The sequence below is a fragment of the Sorex fumeus genome, unplaced genomic scaffold (genome assembly GCF_029834395.1).
Source record: "Sorex fumeus unplaced genomic scaffold, SorFum_2.1 ptg000098l, whole genome shotgun sequence".
NCBI classification, from domain to species: domain Eukaryota; kingdom Metazoa; phylum Chordata; class Mammalia; order Eulipotyphla; family Soricidae; genus Sorex; species Sorex fumeus.
The window spans coordinates 19,873,893-19,887,291 of record NW_026606155.1 but is presented as its reverse complement, the minus strand read 5'-3'; the positions used below and the strand labels follow the sequence as shown (position 1 = coordinate 19,887,291).

At 50.3% G+C, this 13,399-nt stretch overlaps 1 protein-coding gene across 3 annotated transcripts in view; it reads left to right on the top strand.

Annotated features, from left to right (window-relative positions):
* The window catches only part of ESRRB (estrogen related receptor beta), a 170,770-nt gene that overhangs the window by 115,143 nt on the left and 42,228 nt on the right, over nucleotides 1-13,399 (top strand). The gene's annotated exons all lie outside the window — the stretch shown is intronic.

The window sequence follows — 13,399 nt, the reverse complement described above, 5'->3', positions numbered from 1 at the left end:
CTAACTGCTCAGCCATCTTTCTGGCCCCAAGAGCTGCATCTTTCTTAACTCCTGCCGGTGAAGGTCTTGGCAAGCGAGGGTGACTTGGTTCTAGGTGCGGGGGAGGTTAGATGAACAACTGGGCTCAGAAAACTGACATGAGCCTGCGGGAGCCCGTGAAACCCTGGGGTTCACCTGTCCTTACCCTGCCCGTCTTCCAAGGGCCCTCATACCCCTCCCCTCCCCTCTTCTTCCCTGTAGCAAAGCTTGCCTGGATGATTTTCAGTTTATTCATTCAACAAATATTTATTCGCTTTGATTTCTTCGGATGATTATTTATTAAACCTTTGGAGGGCATTCGGATTGGTCCTGTTTCCAAGTCTGTTTGTTACTTGAGATGGTGTGGGATGGGGTGATGCGCCCTGGCCTCAGATCAGACAGCTCTGTAATATGGTACACTATCATGGTTGTTATTAGCAGTAGCTGAATAAACACTGGCACGTTTGAGTATTTTTAGTTTTACACCATCATTTAAGACTTAATGGGACCTGAGAGATAGTACAACAGGTAGGGTGCTTGCCGTGTAGGTGGCTGACCCGGGTTCGATCCCCAGCACCCCAAAGGGTCACCAGGAGTGATCTCTGAGCACAGAGCCCTTAGTAAGTCCTGGAGCATTGCCAGGTGTGGATCCCCAAACAAAAAGAGTGATCCCTGGGGCTGGAGCAATTGCACGGTGGGTAGGGTGTATGCCTTGCATGCAGCTGACCTGGATTCAATTCCCAGCATCCCATATGGTCCCCTGAGCACCGCCAGGAGTAATACCTGAGTGTAGAGTCAGGAGTAACCCCTGTGCATCGCCAGGTGTGACCCAGAAAAGAAAAAAAAATCCATGAGCACCAGAACCACCACCACATGTGGCCCAAACACTCCTCAAATTATTAGTATTAAGACAACAGACAAAAGGGTTTTTTTTTCTTTTAGTGTTGGGCCTCACTTGGTGTTTGGGAGCTCCTCCCAACTCCACTTAGGGACCTGGAGGTGCTGGAGATTGTACCAGACCCTTCTCCTGCTCACAAAGTGCATAGAGCTTCCTCTCCGCCCTTTGAGTTAACTCCCCAGACCCATATTTGTTTGTTTCTTCATACCGAGCATCCCTTTGAATTGGATTTAAGCAAAATAGTTATCACCTGTGTTGACCAGGATTTAGAATATTCTAGTTATACTTGATAATTGAAAAGCAGAGAGAGAGAGAGAGAGAGAGAGAGAGAGAGAGAGAGAGAGAGAGAGAGAGAGAGAAAACCCAAGGCTTGCAGAAGGGCAAATCTGTTTTACTGTAGTTCCAGCCCCACCGCCCTGTAGCTTTCCCAGAAGGAGGCTCCGTGCCAGCTGCTCTCAGCAAATATTGATGGAGCACCTCCTGTGTGGGGCCCGGGCCAGCCCCCAGCTCCCGTCTCAGCACCGCCGTTTCTGCCAACCGCACAGCCCCAGCCCCGGGCTCCTCTGTCTAGGAAAAACACTGCTGGGTGCTTCTGCTTGGTTTCCTCTTAGCCCTTTGCAGCCCTCTTCTTTCTAGGCTGTCCACTCCTCGGTGGATACTTGGCAGAGCAGAAAGTTTAGGCCAGCTGAAAGGACCAGAAAAGGAGTGATAGTACAGCAGATAGGGTGTTTGCTTTTTTTTTTTTTTTTTTTTAATGTAGGAGTACTGCTATTTATTCAGCCACTGATTAGGCTGATTGAATTGGGCATGAACGCCACCTTACTTTTTTTTTTTCATTTTTTATAATTTTACTTATTGAATCACTGTGAGAGCAGTTACAAAGCTTTTGGGTTTAAGTCTCAGTCATACAATGAAACACCCGTACCTTCACTAGTGCCCATTTGCTTTTGCGCACGACCACCGCGGGTTTTGATCCTCAGCACCCTGTGTGCTTCCCAGAGCACTGCCAGGAGTAATCTGAGTACAGAGCCAGTATTAAGCTCTGAGCATTAGCAGGTGTGGCCCCAAAACAAACAAAAGAAACAAAAAAAAAACCCCAAAGCCCCTAAAATAACATTTTTTTCCCCTTTCTTCCTTGGGACATGGCTTTGATGAAATTTTAGACTCTTTGAAGAAGTGAGTTTTGGAAAAATTACCTTTTGCTTCTCTATACTGTTCTTAAGTGGGTGGAAGTGTTCGAGACCAGATTTGCTCCAAGGGGAGGCTGTGTAGGCCCCCTACCCCCCATCTCTGCTCCCCATCCCCTAGTGGGGGCCTGGTGCCACTGAGGTGCCTTCCACAGGTGTCCACAGGCAGGACTTGGCTTGAGTCTGAATTATTTGCTTTCAAGAGTAGGATAATGATCTCTTCCTCGAATCAAAGGACAAACAGCAGCCATGGGTGCAGTTACAAAGGGGCCACCTTGTTTCTTGGTCATGAGAAGGGTTTCACTTTTATAACCAGAAAGAAGTTTCCATCTGGGACAGGAAGAAAATCAGCTTAAAGCCGACGGTTCGTTCTGGTTCTAGAACTCCAGTTTTGTTCTCACACTCTGAATTTGTTGTTTCTGAATGTACTACATGTAAAACAAAAAACATATATTTAGACAGGGCTAGAGAAATAGTACAGCAATTAAGGCTGTTTCCTTGCCTGGAATGATCCTTGTTCAGTCCTTGACTTCTCATGAGCACAGAGCCAGGAGTAATCCCTAAGCATCACTGGGCGTGGCCACACACACACACACACACACACACACACACACACACACACACAGCAAAGTGAAAAGAGGAAAAGTCAAACCTTTTAGTAGATAGCCACACAGGAGACAAGCTTATGAGAGTGTGTTGAGTCCCTAGAAGAGGGAACTTTGTTTTCTTGCTGGGGGGTGGTGGTGGGTGGTGGCGTCTTGAGTTCTGGCCGGGCTTGGGTCAAGATGCTGCTTTGTCCCTGACTTGGGGATGGTGCGTGTGAGCAGGTGGACCTCTTTTTCTGGAGGAGTGTGCGTGTGTGTTGGGGGCGGGGGGGAGGGCAGACCATTCTGGCAGGACTATGCTTTGCGAAGCTCGGGGCACCGCTGAACCTGGGTTCTCTGTCCCTTCTCCCAGAATGTGGGTTCGGTTCAGGGGCCTGCGGGGGTCTCTGGATGCTCTTCTTCAGGGGATCTTCTCCAAAACTCCCATCTCCATGTCCAAAACACGGGCTTCCTTGAGGCTCTGCTTCCTTGTTGGCAGGACTCCAGGGAACCCTGTATGGTGTCAGGATCGAACCTGGGTCAGCCGCGTGCAAGCCTGTTATTATTATTATTTTTTTATTCTTCTGGAGCCACTTTCAGGGGCTCGAACAGCCTCCGTGCCGTGAAGGCTCCTAACCTAGTGCCAGGGAGTTCTCAGATTCTGCCAGCGCATCCAAGTAAGCAGATTTATTTGCTGGCTTCCTGCAAGGGTTTTTGATGGCACAGTTGCTGTGGGCACTGGGGAAGGGAGGCTGGTGAGACCGACGGGTAGGGAGAACCAAGTGAGGCTCGGGCTGCAGACTGCTCGCGTGTGCTTTTTTTGTTTGTTTGTTTTGCTTTTTGGGTCACACCTTGCAATGCACAGGGGTTACTCCTGGCTCTGCACTCAGGAATTACTCCTGGTGGTGCTCAGGGGACCATATGGGATGCTGGAAATTGAACCCGGGTCGGCCGCGTGCAAGGCAAACGCCGTACCCGCTGTGCTGTCTCTCCAGTCTCTCGCCTGCGCTTTTAAAATCAAAATTGTTGAGACCCAGCCACTTCAAACATCCCTGTCAGCTGGGCGCTTTGGTTGCTGAAGTGGATCCCAGATCTTTCTGGACGCAAAGCCCAGAGTATTTGCTCTTCTCTGGCTTCTTGGCAGGAAAAATGGATCTTGCCTGCACTCCAGGCAGTCAGCCCGTAGATGAAATTCTCCTGGCCTTGCGGGTTTTGGGACCCCTCCTTACCTGTTAAATATTGATCCACTATTCATTTTATGCTATGATGGGTATTGTTGGGGTGGAGGGAGGTAGTGGTGACCCCCAGATAAATGAGCTCAGATACTGTGACTCAGGCAGAGGTGATAAAGCTGCATCTGATTATATTGATTAGCTTATCTAAAGAAGAAATCCCTTTGAAGATCAGCTCTGAGGCTCCACCTTGCCAGCCCAGGCCCCACTTCAGGCTGCTGGAGGTGGGGGGTTCCTCTGGGTGGCCTGATGCTCAGATCACTTCATCTGAGCACCAGCCTCTGATTGCTGTCTTGTTCCCCCTAGGCCTGCTGGGACTGAGTGTTGTGTGTGCCCCACCCCCACACTGTCGCCCCAGGGTCTCCCATTGTACTTGAGAGAAGCTCCCTGGTCAGTCCAGGTTCCAGAAGTAGAGCCTCAGTCCACCCCCCAGAGAGTGATCCCTTCTAGGGCTGGCCAGTTCAGTGTTGGGGTTTGAATGCCGACTTCTAACTGGTCCTTGGGCTCCCCAAAGTACCAAAGCAATGATGGAACCTTTGGGGGCACCTCTCTCAAGCACTGGACCAGAGCATCTTTTTTTTTTTTTTTTAATTTTTATTAGTGAGACATCACGAGGTACAGTTGTAGACTTACAAATTTTTGTGCTTGGGTTTCAATTATACAATGATCAAATACCCATCCCGCCACCAGTGCCCATTTCCCACCACCACGGATCCCAGTATCCCTCCCACCCCCCATGCCTCCCATCCCACCCTGCCTCTGACAGGGCATTCCCTTTTGTTCTCTCTCTCTCTTATTGGGTGTTGTGGTTTGCAAAAGAGGCAATGGGTGACAATCATGTTTGGTCTATAGTCTACTTTCAGCATAGAGCATCTTATTTTTGTTTCTAGGCCGTACCTGGTGTGCTCAGAGGTTACTCCTGGTTCTTCACTCTGGGATTGCTACTGGCGGGTCTCTGGGGGACCATATAGAATTCCAGGGATGGAACCTGGGTCAACTGAATGCAAGGCAAGCGCCTTACCTGCCGTGCAATAGCTCCGGCTGGGTATCCCAGATCTTGACTTTGCCTCTTTCTCATTAAGATCTTAGAAGTCCTGGCAGGGGGCCTACCTCGGCTTGTTGCCCCCAATCTGCTCATTTTTTGGTGTAAAGTCTCTGCTGCATCCATCTGTTAGTTTTGCTTCCAGTCTCTGCTGGAAGTGGAAAAGTCGGCTTGAGGCTGAGCCCTGAGGCTCAGCCCTGCCCCTCTGGCTCTGCCTCCCTCCAAATCCTTCCTGTTTTGCTGAGACCCTCCTACCCATTATCTTTTATCCTGCTCTCCACCATCAGCATTACAGTACTTCTTCCCAGGCTAATTGTAAAGACAAAGACTCCTCTTCTCTGCATCAGATCTTTTTGTTTTGGAAGCTCATCTAGCACCTGCCAGGCACATGCTCTTTCTCTGGGCCCCCTCCCTGTCCCATCTGGCCCCCTTTTTGTGATCTATCTTTAGGCCCCGTATCTCTGCTCAAGCTTCAGTTGCTTTTGGGAGTCTGAATACCCATCCCAGAAACATGCAATCTTAACATTGTTACTTGGGATTTATTTATTTTATTTTGGGGGGACACACCTGTGCACTCAGGGTTCCGGAGACCATATGGAGTATCGGGAATTGAACCTGGGTTAGCTATATGCAAGGCAAATATCCCATCTGCTGTACTATGACCCTGGCTGGCTGGCCCTCTCCTTGAAAATTTTAGAAGCACCCCAACACCCCTCTGGAGAAGCCCATGTTTTCTCTTGGACATGTATCTCTTGCTTTCTCTCACACTTCTCCAAGTAAATTTCTTTCAATAAAAAAAAATACACACACACACACACACACACACACACACGCTGCAGCTTGTCCTCTGCCATCAAACCTGTTTCCCCATAATCCTTAGCCTTCCACTTTTTGGGGTTCAAGCCAGAAATCTAGTCCTGACCTACACACACACACACACACACACCTTGAACTTGGCACTAACATCTTGCTTGGGGTCATATTGATGCCCCAGGACATCCTTGGCACCCAAGGATGGTCTCTGGGGTGATTCTACCAGGACCTGGCACCTCTTCCTGTCTCTGCTGTAGATTAGCTCAACTGTTGTCTGCCTGTTACAGGACCGTGGCACACTGTCTGCTCCACACGTGGCAGTCTTCTTTTTGCTCTTCCACTTCGACTTCCGCCCCAAAGGTTAGCATTTCCTTCAGGAAGGTTCCTTCAACCCCCCCCCCCCCCCCATAGCTAGTACCTCTACCAGATTCTGGAGGCTTCTGTAAGTCCATCTGCTCCCCTCCCAACACAAGCAGCCTAACGTTATGGCCGTGGCTTTGACTTGCCTGCAGTTTTGAGAAGACGGGTGCATGTCTCTCTGAGCCAGATGTTTCTTCACCTTGTTGCACCCCAGTCTTCTCCCTACACCGGGCACAGAGGAGGTTCTCTTTGTGTTTGAATAAAGGAGATTGCCAAAGTGATTCCTGCTTTTCTTGATGGGGGCAAACCAAGGAAATGTGGGCGATTTGCATATGTAAACTTTTGGTATGTAGATAAGATAGTCATGTCTACTTGAACAGTGTGTTAACTGTTGTAATTGTATATTTTAAGTTAACTTGTTATAATTATATATTCAAAAACAATGCTATATATAGTTGTCTTTTTTGTTTGTTTTATTCGGGGTTACCTGAGAGTACTCAGGGCTTACTCCTGTCTCAGCATTCTGGGTTTACTCCTAACAGAATTTGGGGAACCATATGGGAACCTGGGGATCGAATGCGGGTTGGCTACTTGCAAGCCAAGCCAAATGACTTACTCATGTACCGTCTCTCCGGCCCCTGTACTCATTTTGGGGGGCCATCCAAGCAGTGCTCAGAGGACCAAGAAGCCACTCCTGGTCATCCTCAGCCAACAGCCAGCTGGGTTAGCAGTTCCATACTGGGTGGGTGCTGCAGTGCTGGGGGTTACCCATGCCATCCAACGGGGATTTGGGAGATCCATGGTCCTGGATTAACCTGGTGTGGTATATGCCAGGCATGCCCCTTCACCCCATACCCTCTCCCATCACACCTCTTGTGCAGTCAGATTTATCAGATTCCTGTCCCTGAAATGTTGGCTTTGTGCAGTGAGCACAGTCCCTAAGCCTTTGGGACTGTTCTGTTTTAAATCTGTATTTTTTTTCCATCAAGATCTCCCCCCTCCCCCGCCCCGTATCTGGTACTAGCCTGCTTTTGACCCTGAAATTTGTTAAGTCTTGCCTGGGAACAATTAAATTTGCATTTGATTTCTTGAGTTGATCCAGTAGATGGATAGAGCCTTGGGTGGATCCAGTGGATGGATGGAGCCTTGGGTGGATCCAGTGGATGGATGGAGCCTTGATTGCAGTCTGGGGGCTGGGGAGGGGCACGTGGTGGTGCTCTCAGTGGAAGGTGGTTGATAAAACACCCTTGGGGTGAGATTTCACAGACTCAAAACCTGACTTGCTGTCTTTGTCTGTTTTTCTAGTTTTTTATTTGCTTTGTTTTGGGGCCTCACTTGGCGATGTTTAGGGGTTACTACTGGCTCTGAGCTCAGGATCATTCCTGGTGGGCTTGGGGGACCATACATGGGATGCCGGGGATTGAACCTAAAGCAATTCCTGTACCTGCTCTATCACTCTAGCCTCTTACCCATTTTTCTAAAATATGTCCTTACCACTAGCAGGTATGGCCCAAATGCGAAACAAAAACAAACAACAGCACCTATAAAATGCCAAGACTGAGGGTCAGGAAGATGGCGTGAAATGAGAACATGTTTTGCTTACAGACTTGGCCTCGATACCTAGCAGCACCCTGGTCCCTGAGCACTTTTGGGTATGAGCTCCCTCAAATTAAAAAATTTTTAACTAAAAAATTTATTTTTTAATGTTTCAGTTTATAAAGCTTTTTGTTTGTTTTGGGGGCCATACTTAGCAATGCTCAGGGCTCACTCCTGACTCTATATTCAGGAATCACTTCAGGTGGTGCTCCACGGACCGTATAGGATGCTGGGGATCAAACCTGGGTTGGCCATGTGCAAGTCAAGGGTCCTACCCACTGATAGTACTCAGGGCTTACTCCTGCCTCAGCATTCTGGGTTTACTCCTAACCTAACTTGGGGGACCATATGGGATGCTGGGGATCGAATACGGGTTGGCTTCTTGCAAGCCAAATGACTTAGTCATGTACTGTCTCTCCGGCCCCTGTACTCATTTTGGGGGGCCATCCAAGCAGTGCTCAGAGCCACTTCAAGAAGCCACTCCTGGTCATCCTCAGCCAACAGCCAGCTGAGTTAGCAGTTCCCCCTCCATCCCTCCCCCCCCACCCAACTCTATAGTGTGGGTCAGTTTCCCCATTTGTTGCCTTTTGATCTTTCTTGCTTTGTTGGGGCTGGACTCAGCTTTTCTGGGCCGTACTCAGCTCAGTCTGGGCCATGCTCAGCTTTTCTGGATTCAGAGCCCAGAGGACAAAGGATTACACCATGGTACCCTCCTGAGTTTAGCATTTCTTTCTTTCTTTCTTTCTTTCTTTCTTTCTTTCTTTCTCTTAAATAAATAGATTTTATTTGGAGGGTTTTTGGATTTTGTTTTTTTTTTTTTTTAATTTTATCGAATCACCGTGAGATAGTTATGGAAGCTTTCATGTTTGGGTTACAATCACACAATGATCAAACACCCATCCCGCCACCAGTGCACATTCCCCACCACCAATATCTCCGGTATACCCCCCCTTTCCCACCCTCCCCATGCCTCCATGGCAGATATGATTCCCCATAATCTCTCTCTACTTTTGGGCATTATGGTTTGCAGTACAAACCTGAGGGGCCATCATGTTTGGTCCTTTATCTACTTTCTGCACACATCTCCCATCCTGATTGATTCCTCCAGCCATCTTTTTCTTAGTGGTCCCTTCTCTATTCTAGCTGCCTTCTTGGAGGGTTTTTTAAGATGTGGAGGGGAAGAGGGTGAGAGTAGGAGAGAGAGAGAAACGTACTCAAGAGAGAACGTGGGCTTCTCCAAGCGTGGAGAGAGCCCCTATACACATACCAGCATTAGACACAAGAGCATGAAAGTATACATCTCAAGAGGGGAGATGATCAGGGCCCAAGCAGCACATGCGCAAGCTTGGTGTTTCTTCAGGCAGGAGTGGAAGGCATTGATGAATACTTGAGGCATGGCCCTGTGGGCCTGAGTGGAGCGTAAAGCTGACATCGGATCCCTCCCAAAGTTCCCAGGGCCTGTGGCCAACTTTGCAGGGACAGGAGGCCCCTTGAGCACCACAGACAAGAAGGATCAGGCAGGGAAGAGGCCCTGGCACAGTGCTTACGTGCTCACCTGGGACCCTGATGCAGGCTGGGAAGGAAGATCCGCAGGGAGAGGGGCAGGGGATGATGGATGGGCGCCTCTACTTTGGAGTGCCTCCAGGCCTTTTGTCCTGGAACACGAGTCCTGGGATCTCAGGGGATGCTGGCAGCGAGGGTGGGAGTGTGGGGACGGGGTACAGATGCACAGCCAGGGATGGGTGTGCATCTGGAGCCTGGTGCTCACCAGACAGCTGACCTTGGGTAGGTACTTGGGCCTCAGTTTCCTCATCCATGTAGTCAGTTGAAACTGGTTGCCATCTGCTAGGCAGCAGGGGAATGAGGGAAAAATGGACTGTGGTGCCACTGTACAGAGAGCACCAGTATATGCCAGGACATTCCTCTTGAGAACTAACATTTAAACAGGACTGAAGATGGATGGGCTGGAGCGATAGCACAGGGGTAGGGCTTGTACGCAGCCGGCCCGGCTGAGCTGGATTCGATTCCTCCGCCCCTCTCAGAGACCCCGGCAAGCTACTGAGAGTATCTCGCCCACATGGCAAAGCCTGGCAAGCTACCTGTGACATATTCAATATGCCAAATACAGTGACAAAAAATCTCACGATGGAGACGGTACAGGGCTCGCTGGAGCAAGTCGATGAACAACGGGAGGACTGTGGACTGTGACTGTGAAGTTGGATAGGACCACACGCCCCTTTCTGTGGGCAGAGCAGCAAGGCAGGGACTGGAAGTGTTGCATCTGCTCTGCTCAGGAAGCAGTGCTCAGGGAAGGAAGGCCTGCGTGGCTATTTGGGAAGAGTGCAGAATGACACTGTGGATCAGAGGCAGGGTCACCTGTTTAGACTCCCATCTGTGGGCCGGAGATGGAGCTCACTTGTTGAGCACTTAGGCCCTGGGTTCCATCTTTGGCACAGCTGGAAGTTGTCCCTGACCTCCACCCAAAGCGTTCGAGGAAGAATGTGGAGTAACTTACAATGGAGATGGGGTCTAGAGAGTGTACGGCAGGTAGGAAACTTGCTTTGCATGCAGCTGGCCTGGGTTCGATCCCCGGCACCACATGAGTTCCCAGCACTGTGACCCCAGAGCACAGAGACAGGAGTGAGGCTTGAGCGTCACTGGGTGTGGCCCCAGAATGAAACCAGAAAGAAGCTCAAGTGCTTTTTCATCAGTGGACCAGATATGTGGCTCTCTAGTTAGAACATGAATTGCCTGTGTGAGCCCCCTGGTTCCATCCCCAGCACCATGTGGTCCCTGAGCACTGCTGAGAGTTATGGTGGCCAAACCACTCCATCTCCTAAAGAAAATCCAGCTGTTCAGTTTTCCCCCCCAACTTTCATTTTGCTCTCCCTCTCCCCCCTTGGGGGTGATGCTTGGTGCTTGCAATGTGCTAGCAGATTGAGCTTGATTTACTTACCTCATTTTTGGTGTTTGGGCCACACCTGGCGATGCTCAGAGCTCACTCCTTCCTGGCTCTGCACTTAGGGGTCACTCCTGGCGGGCTCAGGAGACCATATGGGGGTGCCAGGGATTGAGCCCTGGTCAGCCGCATGCAGAGCAAATACCCTACCACTGTACTATTGCTCTGCCTAGATCGGCCCTTTAGGCGAGGGTCTCACGCAGATGGCATGGTGGAACTTAGTGGCTGTGCTCACCAGGGTTTGCTCTCTTCCTAGTTGCAGTGCTCATTCCATCTGGCTGTGGTGGGGCCAGACTTTGCTTGTGCTGGACACAAGGGGTCCCGGGGCAGAGATGCCAGATCATGCTTTGAGCATACCATGTCACCCCTGCAAGGTGGGGTTCCAAGCCTCTGAGCCATTCCCTTGCTCCCCAACTGTGCAGTTTATCACTTTTTTTTTTTCCTTTTTGGGTCACACCTGGCGATGCACAGGGATTACTCCTGGCTCTACACGCAGGAGTTACTCCTGGCTCTACACTCAGGAGTTACTCCTGGCGGTGCTCAGGGGACCATATGGGATGCTGGAATCGAACCTGGTCGGCTTTGTGCAAGGCAAATGCCCTACCCGCTGTGCTATCTCCAGCCCCAGTTTCTCACTTTTTACTTGTGTCAGCCCTGGGCAACTTAGTTTTTGTCAGGGCCCTCATCTCCTTGTCAGTAAAACAGGGCTAATAGTTCCTACTTCTAGGATTTGAGGGGGCTGGTGGTAGGGGGACACTCAACTGTGCTGAGGGATCACTCCTGGTGGGGCTTGGGGCAGGGGAAACGACCATACATGGTGCCAGGGGTGGAATCTGGGTCCACAGCATTCAAGGCCTTTGCTTCACTGGCTGTCCTATCTCTTTGGCCCCTAGAATGTTCTTGTAGAGTCAAAGGGGACAGGCACTCATAGTGTTGAGTTTAGTGCCCAGGATATGGGGTCCACTAGCAACGGTGGGTTGGGCGTGGGGTGTGACATCAGTGTGTGTCTCTGCCTGCAAGGCCCGTGTGCTCTGCCATTCCTGCAGTTTGGAAGCAGAAGCAGGGGAGGAATCGAATCTTCTAGAAACTAGAGGATTCTGGCTGTGTGGTGGAAGGCAGTGAGGCCAGGGGACCGCTAGCTCAGCACTCAGCCCAGGACAGGGGGAAGGTTTGGCTTGAGAAACCTTTGCAGGCGGCATCAATGTAATGACTGATGGGTTGTGAGACTCCCTCTGGCTTCTGCTTCAGGCTACAGGGGAGAGAAGAGAAACCCTGGGGACAGAAGCTAGGACATTTGCAGATGGAAGAGAGGAGGGGTGAGAGAAGAGGTCGCAATGTAGAGTAACAGATGTCTGTTCACAGTTGGCCTGGAGTCCAGACAGTGGAACCTGAGCAGGGTGTCGGGTCTAATGGGATTTTGGGCAATGAGTGGTTTTCTGTGGGACACCCCCGACCCCTACCCTAACACTCACCTGCAGCCTGGAGCTCTGGGCTCCTTAGAAATGCACATGTTTCAGCCTTGCAAGGGGCCTACCTGGGTTCAATCCTCAGCATCCCAGATGGTCCCCTGAGCATCTCCTGGAGTAATTCCTAAATACAGAACCAGGAGACTAGGAGTAATTCCTTAGTACAGAACCATTAGTAATCCCTGAGCATTGCTGGGTGTGACACAAAAAATAAAAGAAATTTAAAAAAAGGAAAGAAATGCACATTTTCAGCCCCACCCAGACCTCCCATGGGCTGGGCCCAGCATGCAGATTAGACCTGCCCTCTGGGGTTAGGAAGGAGGGGCCCTGTGAAAAGGGGCTGTGGTGTTGGGAGATGGAGCTATGTGTGTCATCCTGGCTACAGTGGTTTACAGTGCCTGTGACAATGGCATGGCTGTCAAGTGCATGCCCAAACGACCACCGAGACGTGGAAACCTGCTCAGAAATCCATGGCCACACCAGGGCCCCCCCTGGAAAAGGCCCCCAAACAAAACAAAAGACACCTGAGCAAAAGTTCCATAACCTACACCATGGTGCTTTGCAATCAAATCCGTAAATAAATCTCAAAGGAAAAAAAAATTTTTTCCTAATTAAGATCTTTAGTTTTGCTTTTGGACCTCACCAGGCATTGCAGGGGTTGAACCTGGGTTTCCAGCCCCTTTGAGCTTTGTCCCTCCCTGGGTCTTTTTAGGGAACATAGTCTCCTGGGAGTGTGCAGGAGGTTGGGGGCTCCCTCTGCAGTTCTTGGCCAGCTGTGCTGGACAGGACACCAAGGGTGTGGTGCTGGTCAGGCTCTGCAGTGTCGGGAGTCACCCAAGCCACCCTGGTGATTCTTGGGGGTCTTCGAGCTGTTCCTGGCAGTGGTTGGGGGGACCATGTGGTGTCAGGGATCTAAGCAGAACTGGCTGCATGCAAGGCTTCTGCCCCATCCCTGACTGCCTCGCTACCTCCTCAGAGATGCAAGTTCTCAAGTCAAGGAAGTGGTTAGCACCTGTATTCCGTCCTCTGATTGTGCATGAAGAAATAGAGGCTGGGAGCTAGAACGATAGCACAGCGGGTAGGGCGTTTGCCTTGCACACGGCTGAGCTGGGTTCGATTCCCAGCATCCAATATGGTCCCCTGAGCACCACCAGTAGTAATTCCTGAGTGCATGAGCCAGGAGTAACCCCTGTGCATCATTGCTGGGTGTGACCCAAAAAGCAAAAAAAAAAAAAAAAAGGGAG